Here is a 22,716-nt window from a genome sequence, read left to right on the forward strand (position 1 = left end):
TTTTAAAAATCTTAAAAGTGGCAAAAATTTTTGAAAGTGGTGAACAGCTCTCATATAAATTGTATGCTTTCTAAAGGAACGGACCACTTTGCGGGTAAAAACTGGAAGACTCAAGCTCGTAAATGAACAGAGCTATATATGAGAATAAGTATTTTTGGTACTGTTCGGTAATCCGGACAATATGATAATTCGAACACCGTCGAGATTATACTGTACTATATTGAAATAAAAAAGTAATAAATTATTTATGTAAGTTTTCGCTGATGCAAGCTTCATCGTTTAACTTGGTCCAACTGTCAGCGGAATTCGTTCAATGAGTAAATAGCGACCTACGTGGACATTCATTTAAATTACATTATTTACTATATCTAATTGGATTAAGTTGTTGTAAAACTTATACAACAAAATTATGATTAATTGGAAGTGTTTGTTTATTTATCAGGCTTGCAGAACCAGAAGATTATATTCCCTAAAATAATAAAAAACTTAAAAGGTGTTTGTCCACAAGTTTTGAATGAGTTTGCTTTTGGTCAAGACACAACAAATGTTGTCTAGATCAAGATAGGAGATTCTATTAGCTTTTTGTAACAGGCTTGCAGAAACAAATGGCAGAGTCTTAGCCCTAAACTAAAAAAAAACTTAGAAAATTCGTTGTATTATACGTTTACATTGGGGGGACCAGCCACAGCCCTTTATCACTTGATTGCATTTGTTTGTTTGGGTCAGGTCATAAATAATGATAAAAAAACTACAAATATTTGACTCCAAGTGAGGAATTCAATATTTTGTGTGTTTTCTTTTAGTGTGGTGTTGATTCGTAAGTGTATGGAAAAAAAAAATTAGAGACATTTTATTAAAGACGGTAAAATAAATTTAATATTTTCTGACCGTCATAAATAATACAATGGTGTAACACATTCGTAAATATAAAAAAGAATACATATGGCTTCGATTACACTATGCAACACTGAAAATGCAAACAACTTCTAGTATGCATTTTTTGAAAGTACATATTTAGACTACAAAAACCCTAGTAGGGTTTTGTCTTGTCAGATCCAGTTCGGATTTTATGACCTCTTCTAAACCGGGCTAAATTTACACTTTTTTGCATTTATCAGGCCGTTATCTCAGGAAACAGGAACAGGAATTTGGACTTGCCGTCTTTAGCAATATTGTAGCCCAAAACTAGTAGAACTTATCTTTTGAAAAAACCACATAAGAAAAACTCCATCTAGGGCATCAAAATCTATAAAATATAGAAAATTTTACATAGTTGCTGAACTTCTGGTCAGTATCGGCTAAACTATTGGGAGTTGAACCAAGTAACCTTTTGCAACAATCTTCCAAATAAAGTTCTCAACAATTCTTTAGAACATTCTGAAACTCTAAAATGCTTACTTCATGTTGTTTCAGCGGTATTTTGCGTCATATCTTTTACAACACGTATTTCAAACACAGTTCACACCAACAGTTTATTCTCGCATTTCGGATTCCACTACATTATTGACATTTTTATTAAATCTTCGTTGAAAAGTGTACTGAAAACAACGGCATAGAGGCATTTTACAACAATGACATGTTCTGAAGAGTTGTGTATTACATTCCAGGGAATATTCTTCCGAAAGAAAATATTCAGAAAAAAATAACGGTTTTGGAGATACGGTGCGAAATGTATAAAAATTGTGGAATTTTTGCATATATTTTGAAATTTGAGGCAATAAATGCAGTTTTTCGACTTCATTATTTCTACAAATATTTTATTCTTGTCCTTATCTACGAATTCGCGTCAGAGGTCAGAGGAGGATTCGCATTGGTTTCAGAGATATAGCCCTGAATTTCTTTAAAAACTCAATATTTAGCCATGTTTAAATGGGGCCTTAAAATCCGAGCTGGATCTGACACAACAAAACCCAACTAGGGTTTCTTGTCGTTTGGGTCTGTACTTTCAAAAAATCCACAGTTCGAATTGTTTGCACAAGATCACCTTAAAAATGTTGCACAGTGTTACAAAGGTTTCCATAAGGGATTATAAAAGTATAGTAAAAATACAGTCGAACTTCTCTATAAAGTAGCCTCCGGGGACGAAGAATTACTGCGTTATAGAGATTTTTTTCATTTAGCTTTACAATTCTTTATGGATAATGTTCACGGTGTGCCTTAACAAATTTAAATGGAAGGTGCTTACACCTCCGAGGTTTTTGCTGATTCTGAAACTACAATGCTCATAGATGAGAAATATCAAGAAACAAAAAAATCGCCGGAGGGATTTTAAAATAAATCGTGATTTAAGTTCACATTTAGGGGTTCTTTAGGTTTTCACGATTTTGCTTGGAAACCGCGAGTCCTATGTAAATGGGCCTAAAGAAAATTTTGTAGCTTTGAAAATTCTCCACAAGATTGACATTTATGATAATTTCATAGGTTTTACCGTTTTTGAGATATAGAAGTTCAAATTGAGACAATGCACTGACTGTATCGCTTCCTTATAAAACAATGTCATTACTGCAATTTCCCAAATTAAACTTATATATCTTGAAAATGGTACAACCTAGAAAAAAATAAATCATCCAATCTTGTAGAGAATTTTCACAGCTGCAACATTTTTTTAGTCCCATTTTGATATGACTTGCGGTTTCCAAGCAAAATCGTGAAGAATTAAGATAAAAACCTAAAAATTTGAACTGAACCTCTATATCTCAAAAATGGTAAAACCTACGAAAAAACCCAAAGGTCAGCCTTGTAGAGAATTTTCACAGCTACAACATTTGCTTTAGACTCATTTTGATACGATTTGCGGCTTCCAAGAAAAGTCGTGAAAACCTGAAAAAACCCTAAAATTGTGAATTTTGATCGCGATTTACTTAAAAATGCCTCCAGCGATTATTTCTGTTTTTTTTTTTATTTTTCTTATCTATGAACATTGCTGTTTCAGAATCCGCAAAAACATCCCATGAGTAAGCGGTTTCCATTAAAAGTTAGTTAAGGGGCACTGTGCATAATATTTTTTTATAAGGGGACGATACAGTCAGTGCATTGTCCCAATTTGAACTTCCATATCTCAAAAACGGTAAAACCTACGAAAATATCATAAAGGCCAATCTTGTGGAGAATTTTCTCTGCTACAACATTTTCTTTAGATCCATTTACATAGAACTCGCGGTTTCCAAGCTAAATCGTGAAAACCTAAAGAACCCCTAAAAATGTGAACTTAAATCGCGATTTATTTGAAAATCCCCCCGGCGATTTTTTTTTGTTTCTTGATATTTCTCATCTATGAGCATTGTAGTTTCAGAATCAGCAACAACTTCCGAGGTGTAAGCACCTTCCATTTAAATTTGTTAAGGCACACCGTGTGTTTCTTTAGAGAAAAGTTCGTTATAGAGTAGTTCGACCGTATATCAACAAATTATAGCTGTGATCCTGTTTGGGCAGTACATTACATTTGTCGGTCTTTGTCAAATATCCTCAGTAAACTATTACCCACATTTTCGGAGAATTCTGTCTATCATAAACCACTCTCACGGTGCTCTTAAAGATACTTTAAATGGAAGGTGCTTACACCTGGGAAGTTTTTGTGGATTCTAAAACTACAATGTTCATAGATGAGAAAAATCAAAACAAATCGCCGGAGCGCTTTTAAAATAATTCGCGATTCAAGTCGGCATTTTTAAGGGTTTTTTAGGTTTTCACGATTTTGCATGGAAACCGAAATCGTATCGAAATGGGAAAAAAAGAAAATGTTGTAGCTACGAAAATTCGCCACAAGATTGACCTTCATGGCATTTTCGTAGGTCTTACCATTTTTGAGATATAGAAGTTCAAATTGGGACAATGCACTGACTGTATTGTCTCCTTATAAAACTGTGCACAGTGCTCTTGATTCTAATTTAAATGGAGGGTGCTTACACCTGAGAAGTTTTTGTGGATTCTGAAACTACAATGTTCATGGATGAGAAGAATAAAAAAAACCAAAAAATCGCCGGAGTGCTTTTCAAATAAATCGCGACTCATATCGACATTTTTAAGCGTTTTTTAGATTTTCATGATTTTGCTTGGAAACCGCAAGTCCTATCGGAATTGTACAAAAGAAAATTTTATATCTATGAAAATTGTCTACAAGATTGTCCTGCACGGTATTATCGTAGATTCTACCATTTTTGAGATATAGGAGTTCAAATTAGGACAATGGATTGACTGTATAGCCTCCTTATAAAACAATGTCATGACTGCAAATTCCCAACTTAAACTTATATATCTCAAATATGGTACAACCTAGGAAAAAGATACGTAAGCCAGTCTTATAGAGAATTTTCCCAGCTACAACATTTTCTTTAGTCATAATTCGATAGGACTTGAGGTTTGCAAGCAAAATCCTGAAGACCTGAGAAAAAAATCTGAATGATTGATCTGAACTTCTATATCTCAAAAACGGTAAAACCTACGAAAATATTATGCAGGTAAATCTTATACAGAATTTTCACTGCTACAACATTTTCTTTAGTCCAGTTTCGATAGGACATGCGGTTTCCAAGCAAAATCGTGAAAACCTAAGAAAAAAGAAACTACAAATGAACTGAACTTTGAACTTTGACGGTGATTTATTTAAAAATCCCTCCAGCGATTTTTTCTTGTTTTTGGATTTTTCTCACCTATGAACATTACTCTTTCAAAATCCGCAAAAGCTTCACAGGTGTAGGCGGGTTTCACTTAAAGTTAGTTAAGGCGCACCATGTATAACATCCCAGCAAAATTTGAAGGAAGGGGTTCCATGCGATGACGTGATTTCATGGCATCTTTTGCGTTGGTTCAAACGAAGTCGTGAAAGATCCGATCTTTTCATTAGCATTTGAACCAATGCGAAGGAAGTCGTGAAAGATCAGATCTTTTCATCAGCATTTGAACCCATGCAAAGGAAGTTGTGAAAGATCCGATCTTTTCATCAGCACTAGAACCCATTCCATCGATCCAATAGAGATGAATTTTGTGTTTTTATTTATACAATTTTTTCTAAATATATAAGATTAATTATTTTAACGTTGTTAAAACTCTCGTTGTAATGACAATGTCATTCAAAGGGTTGGTGAAAATGACATGCCAAAGCATTGGTGGAAATGACATGCCAAAGCATTGGTGAAAATGACATGTCAAAGCATTGGTGTAAATGACATGCTTTGGATCCAAAAATGAATAGCATCTTTTGGAGTCCACGCTCATATAAAATTCATCGATGAAGATGCTAAAAAGATGACATGCCGGATCACTTTCACCCATGATTGAATGGCATCTTTGGCATCGAACATTTTGCTGGGATTGTAATATAAGGTGGCGATACAGCCAATTCATTGTCCCCATTTGAACTTCTATATCTCAATAACGGTAAAACCTACGAAATTATCATAAAGGTCAATCTAGTAGAGAATTTTCATAGCAACAACATCTTCTTCAGTCCCATTTCGATAAGACTTGTGGTTTACAAGCGAAATCGTGAAACCCTAAAATTTATTTATTTAAAAAGCGCTCCGTCGTTTTTTTTTAACTTTTCTCATCTATGAACATTGTAGTTTTAGAATCTGCAAAAACTTCCCAGGTGTAGGCAGCTTCCATTTAAAGTTGCTTCAAGAGCACCGTGATCTATAAGTGGTGTCGTACTATGTTCGAAACATAGAATATTGAACTTTGGTTATTAAAATCCTCAGCAACCACTGGACCAATATTTATGGAATTTAAGGAAAAGCTTAAGATGTTACCTTTCGAAAATGAATATTAAAATATTTTCATACCTTCAACATTTATTTATTGAAACATTTTGTAAAGGAAGCTTAAGAAGAGTTCCTACTCCATTGACCTCCATTAGAAATCATTCTTAATTGGCGTTGTCCGGAATTTTCATTAGAATATTTAGAATTCTTTTTTAACGATTACGCTGTCAATCCTGTGAAATATGTATTAGAAATAAATACCAGTGTCCATGGAATCATTACACTGCTTCAATGGCGCCCAACGTGAGATTATGTTTAATTAAATGTTATAGCCGATAGCTCTTATTACAAGTGCTTTTGTAATTTTTCTTTATTATAATTTATAATTATAATAAATATCTTTATAATAATAAAATAAATATTATTTGTCAATTTTATTTACTGTATGTAATATTACAAAATTTGTCATATTACAAAATTATGATTGATGGAATTGTTTACCAGTACACCAGGTTCGCAGAAGACAAAGTCTACATTGCGCCCTGACCAAAAAAAAACCAACCAAACATTGGCAAGAAAATTTTAAATTGTCTAAACTTTGTATGACTTTGTTTTTGGCCAAAACCCAAAAGTTTGTCTAGATCAAGCTAGGAGATTCTTTTGGCTTTTTGTACCAGGTTTTCAGAAAGAAGTGTAAGAGTATAGGCCATTCACATTAAAGCACACGTGTGCTACATGTATTTCGAAAAATTATGGCCACCAAACAACCAACCACATTTTATCACCTGATTGCATTTGGTTGGGTCAGGTCATAAATATAAACATAAAGACTTCCAATGTGTGATACGAAATGTGTGAGTGGAATTTTTTATTTATTTTGAATTTTTATCTCTTCTATTTTTACCACACTTTATGCCTTACATTGAGGTTTGAGAAGGGATAAAAATGTTTGTGATGTTATTTGCTCCCCAAGATGTCTTCATTGGCCGATTAAATTTAAAATTGTTTGTGTCTTTTCGAAAATTTATTTTTTTAGGAATATATTCATAATGTTGTAAAATTATAATTAATTGAGTTTCAAATTACTTTACCAGGTTTAAAAATCGACAAAAAATTGCAAAATACATCGTCACCATAATGCCCTTAGTCGTATCTCCAAAAGTCAAATTTAGTTTTTTTGATTGAATCTAATACATAAGAAAAAAATATATCGATCCTATTCAAGAAAAGGCATTTCGGAAAATGGTATAACATTACAGAACATGACGGATCGCAAAACCAAGCGTTTCCGCTGTTTTGGTTTCATTACTTATTTCCATTCGTATATAAGTGATAATATTCCATATACTCGCCTTCATAAGATTAATATTCCATAAAACAGTTTTTCATTTTATAACGTTTTTGCCTCTCCTGTAAAATTATTATTTTGCTAGTTACGATTTTGGCATTTATGGTGACGATATATTGTTTTTTTCCAAACGCACCGATCTTTTAATTTACTTTTCCAATTTTTGATGTCATGGTTTGTCATATTATCTTTAACTTGGTCTTCCCATAGGAATTTTAACCTTCCCTTGATGGGTATACCGACAAATTGTTCCAATGTATTTTTTTTGGCGGGTTTCATAATGCCACCGGCCGGTCATTTCATTATAAAGTGTGTATTACTTATTTGTTAAATTGCGCCCAACGTGATGTATTAATTAACTCAGTGCAAATGAAAAAGGTAGTGGCATAGACTAGAATTAATTTGTCTTAAGCATATACCTATTTTCTACGTCTTACCAAAAAAAAAAACCAAAATACCAAAAAAATATACAAACAAAAATTTAATTCACAATTGGAATCAAATATGTATTTAAATCAAGTGGTAAAGGGTTAGTAGGTCCCCTACGATATAAACGAAAACTACTGCTTTATCATGATAAAATTTTTGAAATGTCTATTCAAAAATAATAAACACCCCGAAAATACTCACATAACAATTTCAATTCACACTTGGGGACAAATATTTGAAGTTTTTTTTTATCATTATTTATGACCGACCCAAACAAACAAATGCAATCAAGTGATAAAGGGCTGTGGTTGGTTCCCCACAATGTAAACGAAAACAATTTTTCAGTTTTTTTGTACTCTAACACATAGGGCTAAGACTCTCCCACTTTTTTCTGATAGCCTATTACAAAAAGCTAATAGAATCTCATATCTTGATCTAGGCAACATTTTTGGGTCTGGCCAAATACAAACATAGTCACTCAAAACTTGCGGACAACCTCATCATCTTCTTATTCTGCAAGCCTGGTAAATAAGCTAACAATTCCAATCAATCATAATTTTGTTGTAAAGCTTATGACAACTTAATCCCAGTAGATGATATAAATAATGTAATTTGAATGAAATCTCTCGTTGGGCGCCAATTATACAATGTAAGGCTTTTGCTTGAATTCGGACCTACATAAACGATATGTCATAGTCAATATACGAGTAATAGCTAAATTGTTTGAGCGTGATACTTTCCATGTTGTAATAAATATTTCGTAACATACCTAGGGCGCTACCCTTTGATTCAGAATTTTATTTTACTGCACAAAATTCCAATTTTGTTCTATGACCCATTGTGGAATGAAATTTAATAGAAGAACTATAAAAGTCACGGTGCTCTTCAACCAACTTTAAATGGAAGGTGCTTACACCTGGGAAGTTTTTGCGGATTCTGAAACTACAATGTTCATAGATGAAAAAAATCAAAAAAACAAAAAATCGCCGGAGCGCTTTTTAAATAAATCGCGTTCAAAGTTAACATTTTTAGGTTTTCACGATTTTACTGGTAAACCGCAAGTCCTATCAAAATGAATCTAAAGGAAATGTTATAGCAATGAAATTTCTATACAAGATTGTCCTTTATGATGTTTTCGTAGTTTTTACCATTTTTTAAGATATAAAAGTGTAAATATTTAACAATTTACTGACTGTGTCATTTCCTTATAAAACAAGGTCATGACTGCAATTTCCCAACTTAAACTTATATATCTCTAAAAGGTACAAACTGGGAAAAAAATTACGAAAACCAATCTTATAGTGGATTTTCACAGCTATAAGGTTTTCTCTAGTCCTGAAAATGTGACCTAAACTTCTATATCTCAAACATGATAAAACCTACGAAAACATCATAAGGAAAACCTTCTAGAGAATTTTCAAAGGTACAACCAACATTTTCTTTAGCCCCATTTCGATAGGAATTGCGGATTCCAAGCAAAATCGTGAAAACCTAAAATAAACCTAAAAATTTGAAAATTGATCACGATTTATTTAAAAATTCCTCCGGCGATTTTTTCTTGCTTTTGGATTTTTCTCATCTATGAACATTGATGTTTCAGAATCCGCAAAAACTTCCCAGGTGTAAGCGGTTTTCATATAAAGTTAAGGTGCACCGTACATGACATTGTTTTATAAGGAGGCGATACAGCCAATGCATTGTCCTAATTTGAACTTCTATGTCTCAAAAATGGCAAAACCTACTAAAATATCATAAAGGTCAATCTTGAAGAGAATTTTCACAGCTACAATATTTTCTCTAATCTTATTTCGATAGGACTTGCGGTTCCCAAGTAAAAGCGTGAAAACCTAAAAAACGTCTAAAAATTACATCTTCAATCGCGATTTATTTAAAAAATGCTCCGGCGATTTTTTGGTTTATTTATTTTTCTCATCTATTATTGCTTTTATTTTCACTCAAGCAGACATTTTTCTACAACAAAAGAAGTTTGTAGTAACTCCAACGAATTTGATTCGAATCGTCATTGACAAACAGAGCATAAAACTAATCATTCAAAATGCCTAAAATCTACTTGATTTATTTTTTACATACAAATGTTTCAGTTGCAATTTTTTGTAAATAATATAATTTCACCATGACCATGTCTTAATAAAAAAATACAAACATAAAAATTAAAAAAATCGTGTGTATATAATTCAATATAAAACAAGTAAGAACGGCGTTAAGTTCGGCCGGGCCGAACTTGTTATACCCTCCACCACAAGTTGTATTAAGGTAAAATGGAATAATTAGTTTCCTTTCGTGTATGAAGAAGACTTAATACTAAATTTCAGAAATTTCGGTAAAACAATGTGAGGCACCATTCTATGGGGGCTATTTCAAAACGTCGATCTATACCGACAAATTTCTGACGAAAAGTTTTTAGGCTCAAAGAAGACTAAATACCAAATTTCCTATATTTCGGTAAGAGAATGTGGCTGAAACTAAAAAAATACCGAAAATCAAGAAGTAAGCTTCTATGGGGATATAGGAAGACGTGTACCTATACTGATAATACTCTTCTGGAATATTTTATAACTCTTGGAAGACGAAATAACGAATTTCAGCCATTTCGGTTGGATATTGACGTCACAATCTTCAGTATTACGAAAATCCGGAGGTACCGTTCTATGGGGGCTATATCGAAACGTGGACCTATACTGACGAATTTTAGTCAGAAATTGGGCAATATGAAAGCGTGGACCTGTACAGACATATTTCTGGCGAACAGTTTTATATCACATTGAAGACTAAATACCAAATTTCAGCCATTTTGGTGGAATATTGAAGACACAACCTTCAAAATACGAAAAATCGGGAGGTGCCTTTCCATGGGGGCTATATGAAGGCGTGGACCTATACCGATAAATTTAAAGGGGTAAATACAAATTTTCAGCTATTTCGGTGGAATATTGAGGCCACAACGTTCAAAATACCGAAAATCGGGAAGTACCGTTCTATGGGGGCTATATGAAGGCATGGACCGATACCGACAAATTTAAAGGGGAAGTCTAAATACCAAATTTCAGCCATTTCGGTGGAATATTGAGGGCAAAACGTTCAAAATACTGAAAATCGGGAGGTACCGTTCTATGGGGGGGCTATATGAAGGCATGGACCGATACCGACAAAGTTCTGGGGGAAAGTTTTATACCACCAATGTAGACTAAGTACCAAATTTCAGCAATTTCGGTGTGATAATGAAGCTAAAACCTTCAAAATACCGAAAATCGGGAGGTACCGTTCTATGGGGGGCTATATGAAGGCATGGACCGATAAAGACAAAGTTTTGGGGGAATGCTTTATACCACCAACGTAGATTAAGTACCAAATTTCAGCCATTTCGGTGTGATAATGAAGCTAAAACCTTCAAAATACCGAAAATTTGGAGGTACCGTTATATGGGGGCTATATGAAGGTGTGAACCGATACCGACAAAATTCTGGGGGAAAGTTTTGTGCCCCTAAATAAGACTACGCACCAAATTTCAGCCATTTTGGTAGGATAATGAAGCTAAAACCTTCAAAATACCGAAAATCGGGAGGTACCGTTCTATGGGGGCTATATGAAGGTGTGGACCGATACCGACAAAATTTTGGGGGAAAGTTTTATACTCCTAAAGAAGACTACCTACCAAATTTCAGCCATTTTGGTAGGATAATAAAGCTAAAACCTTAAAAATACCGAAAATCGGGAGGTACCGTTCTATGGGGGCCATATTAGGGTGTGGACCGATACCGACAAAATTCTGGGGGAAAATGTTGTACCCTTAAAGAAGACTACCTACCAAATTTCAGCCATTTTGGTAGGATAATGAAGCTAAAACCTAAAAAATACCGAAAATCGGGAGGTACCGTTCTATGGGGGCTATATGAAGGTGTGGACCGATACCGACAAATTTTTGGGGGAAAGTTTTATACCCCTAAAGAAGACTACCTACAAAATTTCAGCCATTTTGGTAGGATAATGAAGCTAAAACCTTAAAAATACCGAAAATCGGGAGGTACCGTTCTATGGGGGCTATATGATGGTGTGGACCGATACCGACAAAATTCTGGGGGAAAGTTTTATACCCCTAAAGAAGACTACGTACCAAATTTCAGCCAGTTTGGTAGGATAATGAAGCTAAAACCTTAAAAATACCGAAAATCGGGAGGTACCGTTCTATGGGGGCTATATCAAAACGTGGACCGATATATCCCATTTTCAATACCAACCATCCTGCAAGTAATAAAAACTTCTGTACCAAATTTGGTAGGATAATGAAGCTAAAACCTTAAAAATACCGAAAATCGGGAGGTACCGTTCTATGGGGGCTATATCAAAACGTGGACCGATATATACCATTTTCAATACCAACCATCCTGCAAGTAATAGCAACTTCTGCACCAAATTTTGACTCTCTATCTTTAAAATTGCGAGCTGTATCTTGATTTCAACAGACAGACAGACAGACGGACAGACGGACATGGTCAAATCGACATAGAATTTTATGCTGATCAATAATGTATATACTTTATAGGGTCTCCGACGAATATTTCGATGTGTTACAAACGGAATGACAAATTTAATTATACCCTCCATATGGTGGAGGGTATAAAAACCAATTCCGGACACAAAAACTTGAACAAAAAATTAAAATTCAATAAGGAAAAAATTAAAAACTTGTAGATTCTTGCAGGTTGTGAAACATAACAACAAAGTCAATAGTCAAACTTTGACCTTAAATTTCGCAGCTAGTCCGATTTTGATGGAATTGTACTTAGAAAAACTTAAAACGTTACAAAACAAACAAAGGAAAAATTATTCAAATATCTCTATAAAAAGAGTTCAAAACCACTGTTCGGCATAATTCCAATGGCGCCCAAAGGCCACCATAAACAATAGGATTAAACTGTAAATTATGATGAAATTCCTATAGCAAAAAAATTGAAAAAAAATTAATTCAAAAATTACAACCTGAAGATATAAACATTAAAAATATCACCCGGCGCCTTTAATCTTTTTTTTTTTTTGTAAATTAATTTATACAATATTGATTGGTAAATAAATAAATGAATAAGTAAATAAAATAAACATTGAAATAAAATTCATAAATTCAATAGTCACACTTTGACCCTAAATTCATCATCAACCTCTCGTCCGATGTTGATGGATTTTTTATTTAAAAAACTTACGATGTTAACTGTTGAACAAAAGAAAAATTATTAAAATATTTCTGCAAGTAATAAAAGACTGCTAAAAGAATGGCGCCCAACGTAGAAGCCCTACCGTAAACAATAAATAGTAAGTAAGTATTAAGCTGTCAGAAAATAATGATGAATGTTTTTTGTTTACTAAAATTCCAGGCTTGCAGAAAAGTAAGACACCATTTTACTCTGCAAAATGTTGAGATAGGAACAATTTGTACAGGAAAAAAGTTGTCTACATCAAGATATGAGATTCTATTAGCTTTTTGTAATAGGCATGCAGAATAATACAACTGAACACTGTTAGGTCTATTCATACAAAAAACTCACAGCTTGTGACGACATTGTGGCAGTATGTCGGCGAAGTGCATTTGTTTGGGTCAGGTCATAAAAACAATAATAAAAACTTTAATAAAATGAATGGAATTTCTTATTTAGAGTTTTAAATTCGATTTTAGCGTGTCCAAAAAATTATTTTTGTTATGGAATCCTATTAAAACAATTTTAAAAAAGCTTACATACTTTTGGATCAGTTGAGGCATTGGAAAAATCCAAACAATAAAAATTCTTCTAAGAGGAGGAGTTAATGTCACCTTTGGAAAGAATTCACGACTTCTCTGAGAAAGACTTGAAGCCTTCTAGGAGAAATATTTAAGGTATTTTCAGTATGGACAACATGAAGTCTTCTATGCCGAAGACTTTAATCTTCTTTGGTGAAGCAATTAAGCCCAGATTAAGGTAATTTATCTCGAATTTAAGGTCTTTGGTCTCGAAATAAGGGTCATTGACCCCGTAGTGGAGACTTTGCAAAACCTCGAAAGGCCATCTGCTGAGTGAAGACCTCATGAGGTTTTACGCCAAAAGAAAAGGTCTTCCTCAAAAGTAAAGATCTTCAAAAGAAGGGCTATTCAGCTGAAAAAAGATATCAAAAGATCGCCTGCTGAGAGCATATGGCAAAAGGTCTTCTGTCATTAGAAGACCTCAAATAGTCGTCTCTCTATACAACATTTCAGAAGGTCTTCCGTCTATAAAATACATCAATAGGGTTTTTTCTTTCGGAAATTTCAAAAAGTTGTCTGTCTATAGTAGAAGACCTTAAACCTAACGAAGTTTTCTGTTTATAGAAGTCATCAAGAGGTCTTCTGTCTAGAAAATACCTAAATAGGTCCTCTGTTTATAGAAGGCATCAAGAGGTCTTCTGTCTAAAAAAAACAAGAGGTTTTCTATCTAAAGAAGGCAACAAGAGGTCTTCCGTCTATAGAGACCTCAAAGAGTATTCTGTTTGGAAAGACTCCAAGAGGTCTTCTATCTATAGAAGTCTGCATGAGGACTTCTGTCTATAGAAGACTTCAGGAGATTTTCTGTTTCAGAAGGTCTCCTGCTTATGGAATCACAAAGAAGTATTCTGCCTATGGTAGACCTCTTCTGTCTTCAGAATGCTTAAAGAAGTCTTCTGTCTACAGAAGATATTAAGAGTTATTTTGCCAGTAGAAAACCTCGAGAAGTCTTCTGTGTATAGAAAAGCTCTACAGAAGACCTGAGGTATTCTGTCGGAAAATACCTCGAGCTTTCTACCTTCAAATGACCTAACGTGCTATTTCTCCTATAAAAGATCTCAAGAGGTCTTCTGTCTAGAGAAGACGTCAAGTGGTTTTCTGTCCAGAAAGGTCCTCAGGAGGACTTCTGTCTTAAAAAGGTGTTAAGAGGTCTCATCTATAGAAGACCTCAAGAGGTCTTCTGTCTATGGAAAACCTACGGAGGTCTTCTGTCTATAGAATACCACAAGAGGTCTTCTGTCTATGGAATTATTATTTTTCCCATAGGAAACCCCAAGGGGTCGTCTGTGTATACAACACCTTAAGATGTTTTTTGTCTATAGAAGCGCTCAGGAGGTCTTCTGTCTATAGAAGACCTAAAGAGGTCTTCTGTCTATAGAAGACCTCAAGAGGTCTTCTGTCTATAGATCTCAAGAGGTCTTTTATCTATAGAAAACCTCAAGAGGTATTTTGTCTATAGAAAACCACAGGAGGTCTTCTGTCTATAAAAGACATCAAGAGGTCTTCTGTCTATAGAAGACCTCAAGAGGTCTTCTGTCTATAGAAGACCTCAAGAGGTCTTCTGTCTATAGAAGACCTCAAGAGGTCTTCTGTCTATGGAAAACCTACGGAGGTCTTCTGTCTATAGAAGACCTCAAGATGTCTTCTGTCTATAGAAGACCATATGAGGTCTTCTACCAATAGAAAACCTCAGGAAGTCTTCTGTCTATAGAAGACCTCAAGAGGTCTTCTGTCTATAGAAGACCTCAATAGGTCTTCTGTCTATAGAAGACCTCAATAGGTCTTATGTCTATAGAAGACCTTAGGAGGTCTTCTGTCTACAGAAGACCTCAAGAGATCTTCTGTCTATAGAAGACCTCAAGATGTCTTCTGTCTATAGAAGACCATATGAGGTCTTCTACCAATAGAATACCTCAGGAAGTCTTCTGTCTATAGAAGACCTCAAGAGGTCTCCTGTCTATAGAAGACCTCAAGAGGTCTTCTGTCTATAGAAGACCTCAAGAGGTCTTCTGTCTATAGAAGACCCCAATAGGTCTTATGTCTATAGAAGACCTAAAGAGGTCTTCTGTCTATACAAGACCTCAAGAGGTCTTCTGTCTATAGAAGACCTCAAGAGGTCTTCCGTCTTCTGCCTATAGAAAACCTCAAGATGTCTTCTGCCTATAGAAGACCTCAAGGGGTCTTCTGTCTATAGAACACCTCAAGAGGTCTTCTGTCTATAGAACACCTCAAGAGGTTTTCTGTCTATAGAAGACCTCAAGAGGTCTTCTGTCAATAGAAGACCTTAAGAGGTCTTCTGTCTATAGAAGACATCAAGAGGTCTTCTGTCTATAGAAGACCTAAAGAGGTCTTCTGTCTATAGAAGACCACAAGAGGTCTTCTGTCTATAGAAGACCACAAGAGGTCTTCTGTCTATAGAAGACTTCAAGAGGTCTTCCGCCTATACAAGACCTCAAGAGGTCTTCCGCCTATACAAGACCTCAAGAGGTCTTCTGTCTATAGAAGACTTCAAGAGGTCTTCCGCCTATACAGGACCTCAAGAAGTCTTCCGTCTATAGAAAACCTCAAGAGGTCTTCTGCTTATAGAAGACCTCAAGAGGTCTTCTGTCTATAGAAGACTTCAAGAGGTCTTCCGCCTATACAAGACCTCAAGAGGTCTTCTGTCTATAGAAGACCTCAAGAGGTCTTCTGTCTATAGAAGACCTCAAGAGGTCTTCCGTCTTCTGTCGATAGAAGACCACAAGAGGTCTTCTGTCTATAGAAAACCTCAAGAGGTTTTCTGTCTATAGAAAACCTCAAGAGGTCTTCTGCCTATTGAAGACCTCAAGAGGTCTTCTGTCTATAGAAGACCTCAAGAGGCCTTCTGTCTATAGAAGACTTCAAGAGGTCTTCCGCCTATACAAGACCTCAAGAAGTCTTTTGTCTATAGAAGACCTCAAGAGGTCTTCTGTCGATAGAAGATCTCAAGAGGTCTTCTGTCTATAGAAGATCTCGATAGAAGATCTCAAGAGGTCTTCTGTCTATAGAAGATCTCAAGAGGTCTTCTGTCTATAGAAGACCTCAAGAGGTCTTCTGTTTATAGAAGAGGATTTCTATCTATAGAAGACCTCGAGAGGTCTTCTGTCTATAAAAGACCTCAAGAGGTCTTCTGTCTATAGAAGACCTCAGGAGGTTTTCTGTATATAGAACACCTCAAGAGGTCTATAGAACACCTCAAGAGGTCTATAGAAGACCTCAAGAGGTCTATAGAAGACCTCAAGAGGTCTATAGAAGACCTCAAGAGGTCTTCTGTTTATAGAAGACCTCAAGAGGTCTTCTGTCGATAGAAGACCTCAAGAGGTCTATCGAGGACCTCAGGAGGTCTATAGAGGACCTCAAGAGGTCTTCTGTCTATAGAAGACCTCAGGAGGTCTTCTGTCTATAGAAGACCTCAGGAGGTCTTCTGTCTATAGAAGACCTCAGGAGGTCTTCTTTCTATAGAACACCTCAAGAGGTCTTCTGTCTATAGAAGACCTCAAGAGGTTTTCTGTCTATAGAAGACCTCAGGAGGTCTTCTGGCTATAGAAGACCTCAAGAGGTCATTTTGTCTATAGAAACCGCAAGAGGTCTTCTGTTTATGAAATACATCAAGATGTATTTTGTCTATAAAAGACCTCTGTAGGTGTTCTGTCTATAGAAGACTTCAGGAGGGTTTCTGTTTATGAAAGACCTCAAGAGGCTTCTGTCTATAGAAAACCTTAAGAGGTCTTCTGTCTATAGAAGACCTCAAGAGTTCTTCTGTCTATAGAAGACCTCAGAAAAATTCTCGAGAGGTCTTATGTCCATAAGAGACCCCAAAATGACTTCTGTCTATAAAAGTCCTCAGGAGTTTTTTGTCGATAAATCTCGTCAAGAAATGTTTTGTCCATAGAAGACCTCAAGAGGAGTTCTGTTCTACACCAGTAGATGTAAGACTCCATAAATACTAGAAAATTCTATTGGGTCCCACATTGGGCGCCATCTAATGTTTTATATTATACTCACTGTTCCAAGTTGATTATGGGCATTTCTCTATCTACAAAAGCATCCGCAATGAACACACCAACTGAAATATATAAACATTAAATTAAGTTTCATTCCCAAAACTTTTTCCAACCTCAGTCGAAGCAAGGTCATCTCATGTCTGTTAGAATATTTAATTACAGCAAGCGGCATCTTTTCCTGCATGCATATGTGTATGTGTGTGTGTTAATTTCAGTATTTAATTTAATCAGCAACATTTTAATTAATGTGCAACATGTGTAGCCTCATCATCACCACGCCACGCTTTGCAAATACGCGACAGAATGTTGTTGGTGCGGCGTTATTGTTCTCTAAGCTAATGCAAGGCAGGCAAACACGCTAAAGGTAAACTTTGTTAATTGGTTTTGGCTGGTTGGCTGGCTGGATGGCTGCCTAGCTGGTTAGCTTGCGTGTTGTAGGAAGTTCTGTTGATGGTGGTTTCGTTGTTTGCAAGGTAGAGGTTAGAGTACCTTAACAATGGCTATCTTGGCGTTCATGATCCACATGCCGCTAAGAGCTTTCTGTCTGGCTGGCTGGTAGACTGGCTGCTTAGTTGGCTGTTATTTGACTCCTCTTCTAGCTGTATGCGTTGGACCCTTCTTCCAATGCCAGTGTGCAAGCCAGCCTGCCTGCTTGCCAGTTTGTCTGTAGGTCCCATTTGTTTATTAGTCATCGTGTTTGGTTTGTTTTAATTACATTTCGCTGAATGTCTGTCCGTCCAAACGCCCGTCCCTCTGTCCTTCGACCACGCAGCTGCTGCTGTTGAGGGTATAGTGTGCCATGACTCTACTTTTTGGTCTGGCTGGCTGGTTGGCTCGCTGACTGTCTGTCTCTAGTGTGTGCTGTTTGGTTGGCGTGACTGCGACGTTTACGCCAGCACACCATCAGCAGCATTTCTCAGAACATCCGCCAACCAGCCATCCGACCGACCGACTAACCGCAAACATTAACGTAGGAGAATGAGACGGCGGCGGCGACGACGATGATGGCGACGATTCTGCAGTGAATACCTACGACTACCAAACTGTCGTGGCCACCAACTATTTTGCGGTTGAATACTGCGAGCCTGGTAGCAAGCGATGAGTTAATTGGTTTGCAAACAAATTGACTGACGTGGGCGTGTGTAATAATAATAATTGAAATACAACAACCACAGCGGCAGTGTGCTAACACAACAACAATATTTCCTAATTAGCAGCTTTTGTAATTAAATATGCCTTCAAGCCATTCATTATAAACCGACACGAAGAAGAGTATGGGTGAAAGAAAAAGGAGAGAGAGAGGGAACGAACGAATTAACAGCAGCACACACGCCACGCCATACCACCATCCAGTCAGCCAGCCAGCCATTCAGCCGCACGTTAATTAAAAGTTTTTCAAAATAAACCGCACACACACACAGAACTCACACAAGATAGCGACTAACAAGCCCCAATGGCACTTGAACTCCCCCGTTCTTAGCTCTGCTTCTTCTCCACTCCACCACCCACCCCCTACACACTTCCATCACATACTGTCCTCCTAAAGCTCATTCATTATCAACGCATATTGGGTCATTACAAAGCAAGCACCCACATAAGTGAGTAAGGAAAACTCTGTGATCCCCGGGGAATGAAGCGGTGAGAGGGGAGAGGTGAACGGAGAAGAAGTTCCAGCGACAGTTCATTATAACATTTGTTATTGTAAGCAATTAACTAAAAACCACAGCTTTAGTTAAGAGTTAATTATAACTTTTCTATTAAAAATATAAGCTTCTTTGCCATGGTGCCCTCCCTCCGCGTATCACGATACGTCTGCTCCCCTTCGTCAATTATCCGTAATTACAAATGTTTTAGTAACTCTCCTCACTCTTTGCTTTGCGGCGCTGCAAAATGTATTCTCACATTTTATTTATCAAATATTCATATAATTTGTTTTTTCTTTTTTTCACTACACCTCTCCGAATTCGTGGTGGGGGCCATTGAAGACTTACTCACTACTCTGCCATCAAATACATTATTTTATTTCAAAAAGTGCATTTTAATTAGTTTTCTTTATGCCAACGTTTCGAGAGTGCTTTTGCTAACTAAACTGTTGGTGAAATGGAAAAGAAGAGTTGCCAGATTTTTTAGAGCTTATTTGCCCTATTATGTACCAAAAAATGGAAAAAAATAATTACGACGACATTGGGGGCCATTTCATATGAAGAAGACTCCAGGTCTTCTATGGGGAAGACTTCAGGTCTTCCATATGAACAAGACCACAGGTGTTCTATATGAAGAAGACCTCAGGTGTTCTCTATGAAGAAGACCTCAGGTGTTCTCTATGAAGAAGACCTCAAGTCTTCTATGGAGAAGACCCCAGGTCTTCTATGGAGAAGACCCCAGGTCTTCCATATGAAGAAGACCTCAGGTGTTCTATATGAAGAAGACCTCAGGTGTTCTCTATGAAGAAGACCTCAGGTGTTCTGTATGAAAAAGACCTCAGGTGTTCTATATGAAGAAGACCTCAGGTCTTCTAGGTGATGAAGACCTCAGGTCTTCTATATGAAGAAGACTTCAGGTCTTCTATATGAAGAAGACTTCAGAAGAAGACTTCTTCTATATGAAGAAGACCTCAGGTGTTCAATATGAAGAAGACCTCAGGTCTTCTATATGAACAAAATATCAGGTATTCTATATAAAGAAGACCTCAAGTCTTCTATGGAGAAGACCCCAGGTCTTCTATGGAGAAGACCCCAGGTCTTCTATGGAGAAGACCCCAGGTATTCTATGGGGAAGACTTTAGGTCTTTCATATGAAGAAGACCTCATGTGTTCTATTTGAAGAAGATCTCAGGTTTTCTATATGAAGAAGACGTCAGGTCTTCTATATGAAAAACACCTCATATCCCCTATGGATAAAACCTCAGGTATTCTATATGGCCTTTTATGGAGAAGACTTCAAGTCTTCTATGAAGAAAACCACAGGTCATCTTTGTAGAAGAACTCATGTCTTCTATGGAGAAGACTTCAGGTCCCCTATGGAGAAGACCGCAGTCTTCTATAAAGAAGACCCAGTCTTCTATAAAGAAGACCTCAGGCTTTCAATGCAGATGACCTCAAGATTTCTATGCAGAAGACTTAGTTCTTCTATGGAGAAGACCTCAGACTTTCTATGGAAAAAACTTCAGGTCTTTTCTGGAGAAGATCTCAGGTCTGTTATGGAGACGACCACAGGTTTTTATGAAGATGAACTCAAGTCTTCTATATGAAGAAGACCGCAGGACATCCATATGAAGGAGGCCTCACTTCTTCTATTTGAAGAAGACCACAGGTCTTCTTTGAAGAAGTCCTCAGGTCTTCTATATGAAAAAGACCTCAGGCCTTCTATATGAAGAAGACCTCAGGCCTTCTATATGAAGAAGACCTCAGGTCTTCTATATGAAGAAGCCTTCAGGTCGTCTACATGAAGAAGACCTCAGGTCTTCTATATGAAGAAGACCTCAGGTGTTCTCTACGAAGAAGACCTCAGGTGTTCTCTACGAAGAAGACCTCAGGTCTTCTATATGAAGAAGCCTTCAGGTCGTCTACATGAAGAAGACCTCAGGTCTTCTATATGAAGAAGACCTCAGGTCTTCTATATGAAGAAGACCTCAGGTCTTCTATATGAAAAAGACCTCAGGTGTTCTATATGAAGAAGACCTCAGGTATTCTATGTGATGAAGACCTCAGGTCTTCTATATGAAGAAGAACTCAGGTATTCTATATGAAGAGGACCTCAGGTGTTCTATATGACCTCAGGTCTTCTATAGGAAGAAGACCTCAAGTCTTCTATGGAGAAGATCCCAGATCTTCTATGGGGAAGACTTCAGGTCTTCCATATGAAGAAGAGATCAGGTGTTCTATATGAAGAAGACCTCAGGTGTTCTATATGAAGAAGACCTCAGGTTTTCTATATGAAGAAGACGTCAGGTCTTCTATATGAAAAAAACCTCATATCCCCTATGGAGAAAACCTCAGGTCTTCTATAAAGAAGACCTCAGGCTTTCTATGCAGATGACCTCAAGATTTCTATGGAGAAGACTCAGTTCTTCTATGGAGAAGACTCAGTTCTTCTATGGAGAAGACCTCAGACTTTCTATGGAGAAAAGTTCAGGTCTTTTCTGGAGAAGATCTCAGGTCTGTTATGGAGAAGACCCCAGGTTTTTATGGAGATGAACTCAAGCCTTCTATATGAAGAAGACCGCAGGACTTCCATATGACGGAGGCCTCACCTCTTCTATATGAAGAAGACCACAGGTTTTCCTTGAAGAAGTCCTCAGGTCTTCTATATGAAAAAGACCTCAGGTCTTCTATATGAAGAAGCCTTCAAGTCGTCTACATAAAGAAGACCTCAGGTCTTCTATATGAAGAAGACCTCAGGTCTTCTATATGAAAAAGACCTCAAGTCGTCTAAACGTCTTCTAGGGAGGAGGCCTCAGGTCTTCTATGAAGTAGACTTTATTTCTGTTACAGAGGGACGACTTCAAGTCTTCTATGGAGACGACTACAAGTCTTCTTTAGAGACGACTTCAAGTCTTCTATAGAGACGACTTCAAGTCTTCTATAGAGAATACCTCAAGTCTTCTATAGAGACGACCTCAAGTCTTCTATAGAGAAGACCTCAAGTCTTCTATAGAGTACACCTAAATTCTTCTATGGAGAAGACCTCAGGTCTATAATGGAGAAGACCTCAGGTCTATAATGGAGCACACCTCAGGACTTCTATTGGGAAGACCTCAGTTCTTCTATGGAGAAGACTACAGGTCTTCTATGGAGAAGACCTCAGGTCTTCTATTGAGAAGACCTCAGGTCTATAATGGAGAAGACCTCAGGTCTTTTATGGAGAAAACCTCAGGTCTTCTATGGACAAGACCTCAGGTCTTCTATGGAGAAGACCTCGGGTCGTCAATGAAGGAGGCTTCAGCTCTTCCATGAAGAAGACTTCAGGTCTTCAGAAGAAGGCCTCAAGTTTTCTATATGAACAAGACCTCAGGTCTTCTATATGCATAAGACCTCAAGTCTTCTATGGAGAAGACCTCAGGTCTTTTATGAAGAAGGCCTTTACGTCTACTATTGAGAAGACTTCAAGTATTCTATGGGAAAAATTGATGTTTTCTATGGGGAGACTAGAAGTAATTTTTGGGAAGACTTGAAGTCTTCATTTATGAGAACTTAAAATCTTCTGTAGGAAGACTTAGAATCGTCGCAGAGAGGACATAGAGTCCTACTTTAAAAACTTAAACTCTTCTTTGGGAAAGCTTCTTCTAGGGGAAGGCTTCTTCAAGAAGAAAAAGGAGATTTGAAGTCGTCTATGGAATTAATTGAAATCTTATATGGGAAGACTTGGAGTCTTGTTTGTGGGAAGACTTAAAGTTTTTAACGGAGAGGCTTTAAATCTTCTATGGCAAGTCTT

The 22,716-nt window shown here is 36.8% G+C and overlaps 1 long non-coding RNA gene across 1 annotated transcript; it reads right to left on the reverse strand.

Moving 5' to 3' along the window:
* Positions 1-12,526: 12,526 nt before the first annotated feature.
* On the reverse strand, positions 12,527-18,195 carry LOC141386465 (uncharacterized). The gene is made up of 3 exons (XR_012408386.1): positions 17,397-18,195; positions 17,285-17,345; positions 12,527-12,700 (listed from the first exon to the last, which is right to left on the reverse strand). It is a non-coding gene; the product is annotated as an uncharacterized lncRNA (long non-coding RNA).
* Between the last annotated feature and the right edge of the window lie 4,521 nt (positions 18,196-22,716).

Source organism: Musca autumnalis, unplaced genomic scaffold (assembly GCF_047663935.1).
Source record: "Musca autumnalis isolate F117 unplaced genomic scaffold, ASM4766393v1 scaffold_5, whole genome shotgun sequence".
NCBI lineage: Eukaryota > Metazoa > Arthropoda > Insecta > Diptera > Muscidae > Musca > Musca autumnalis.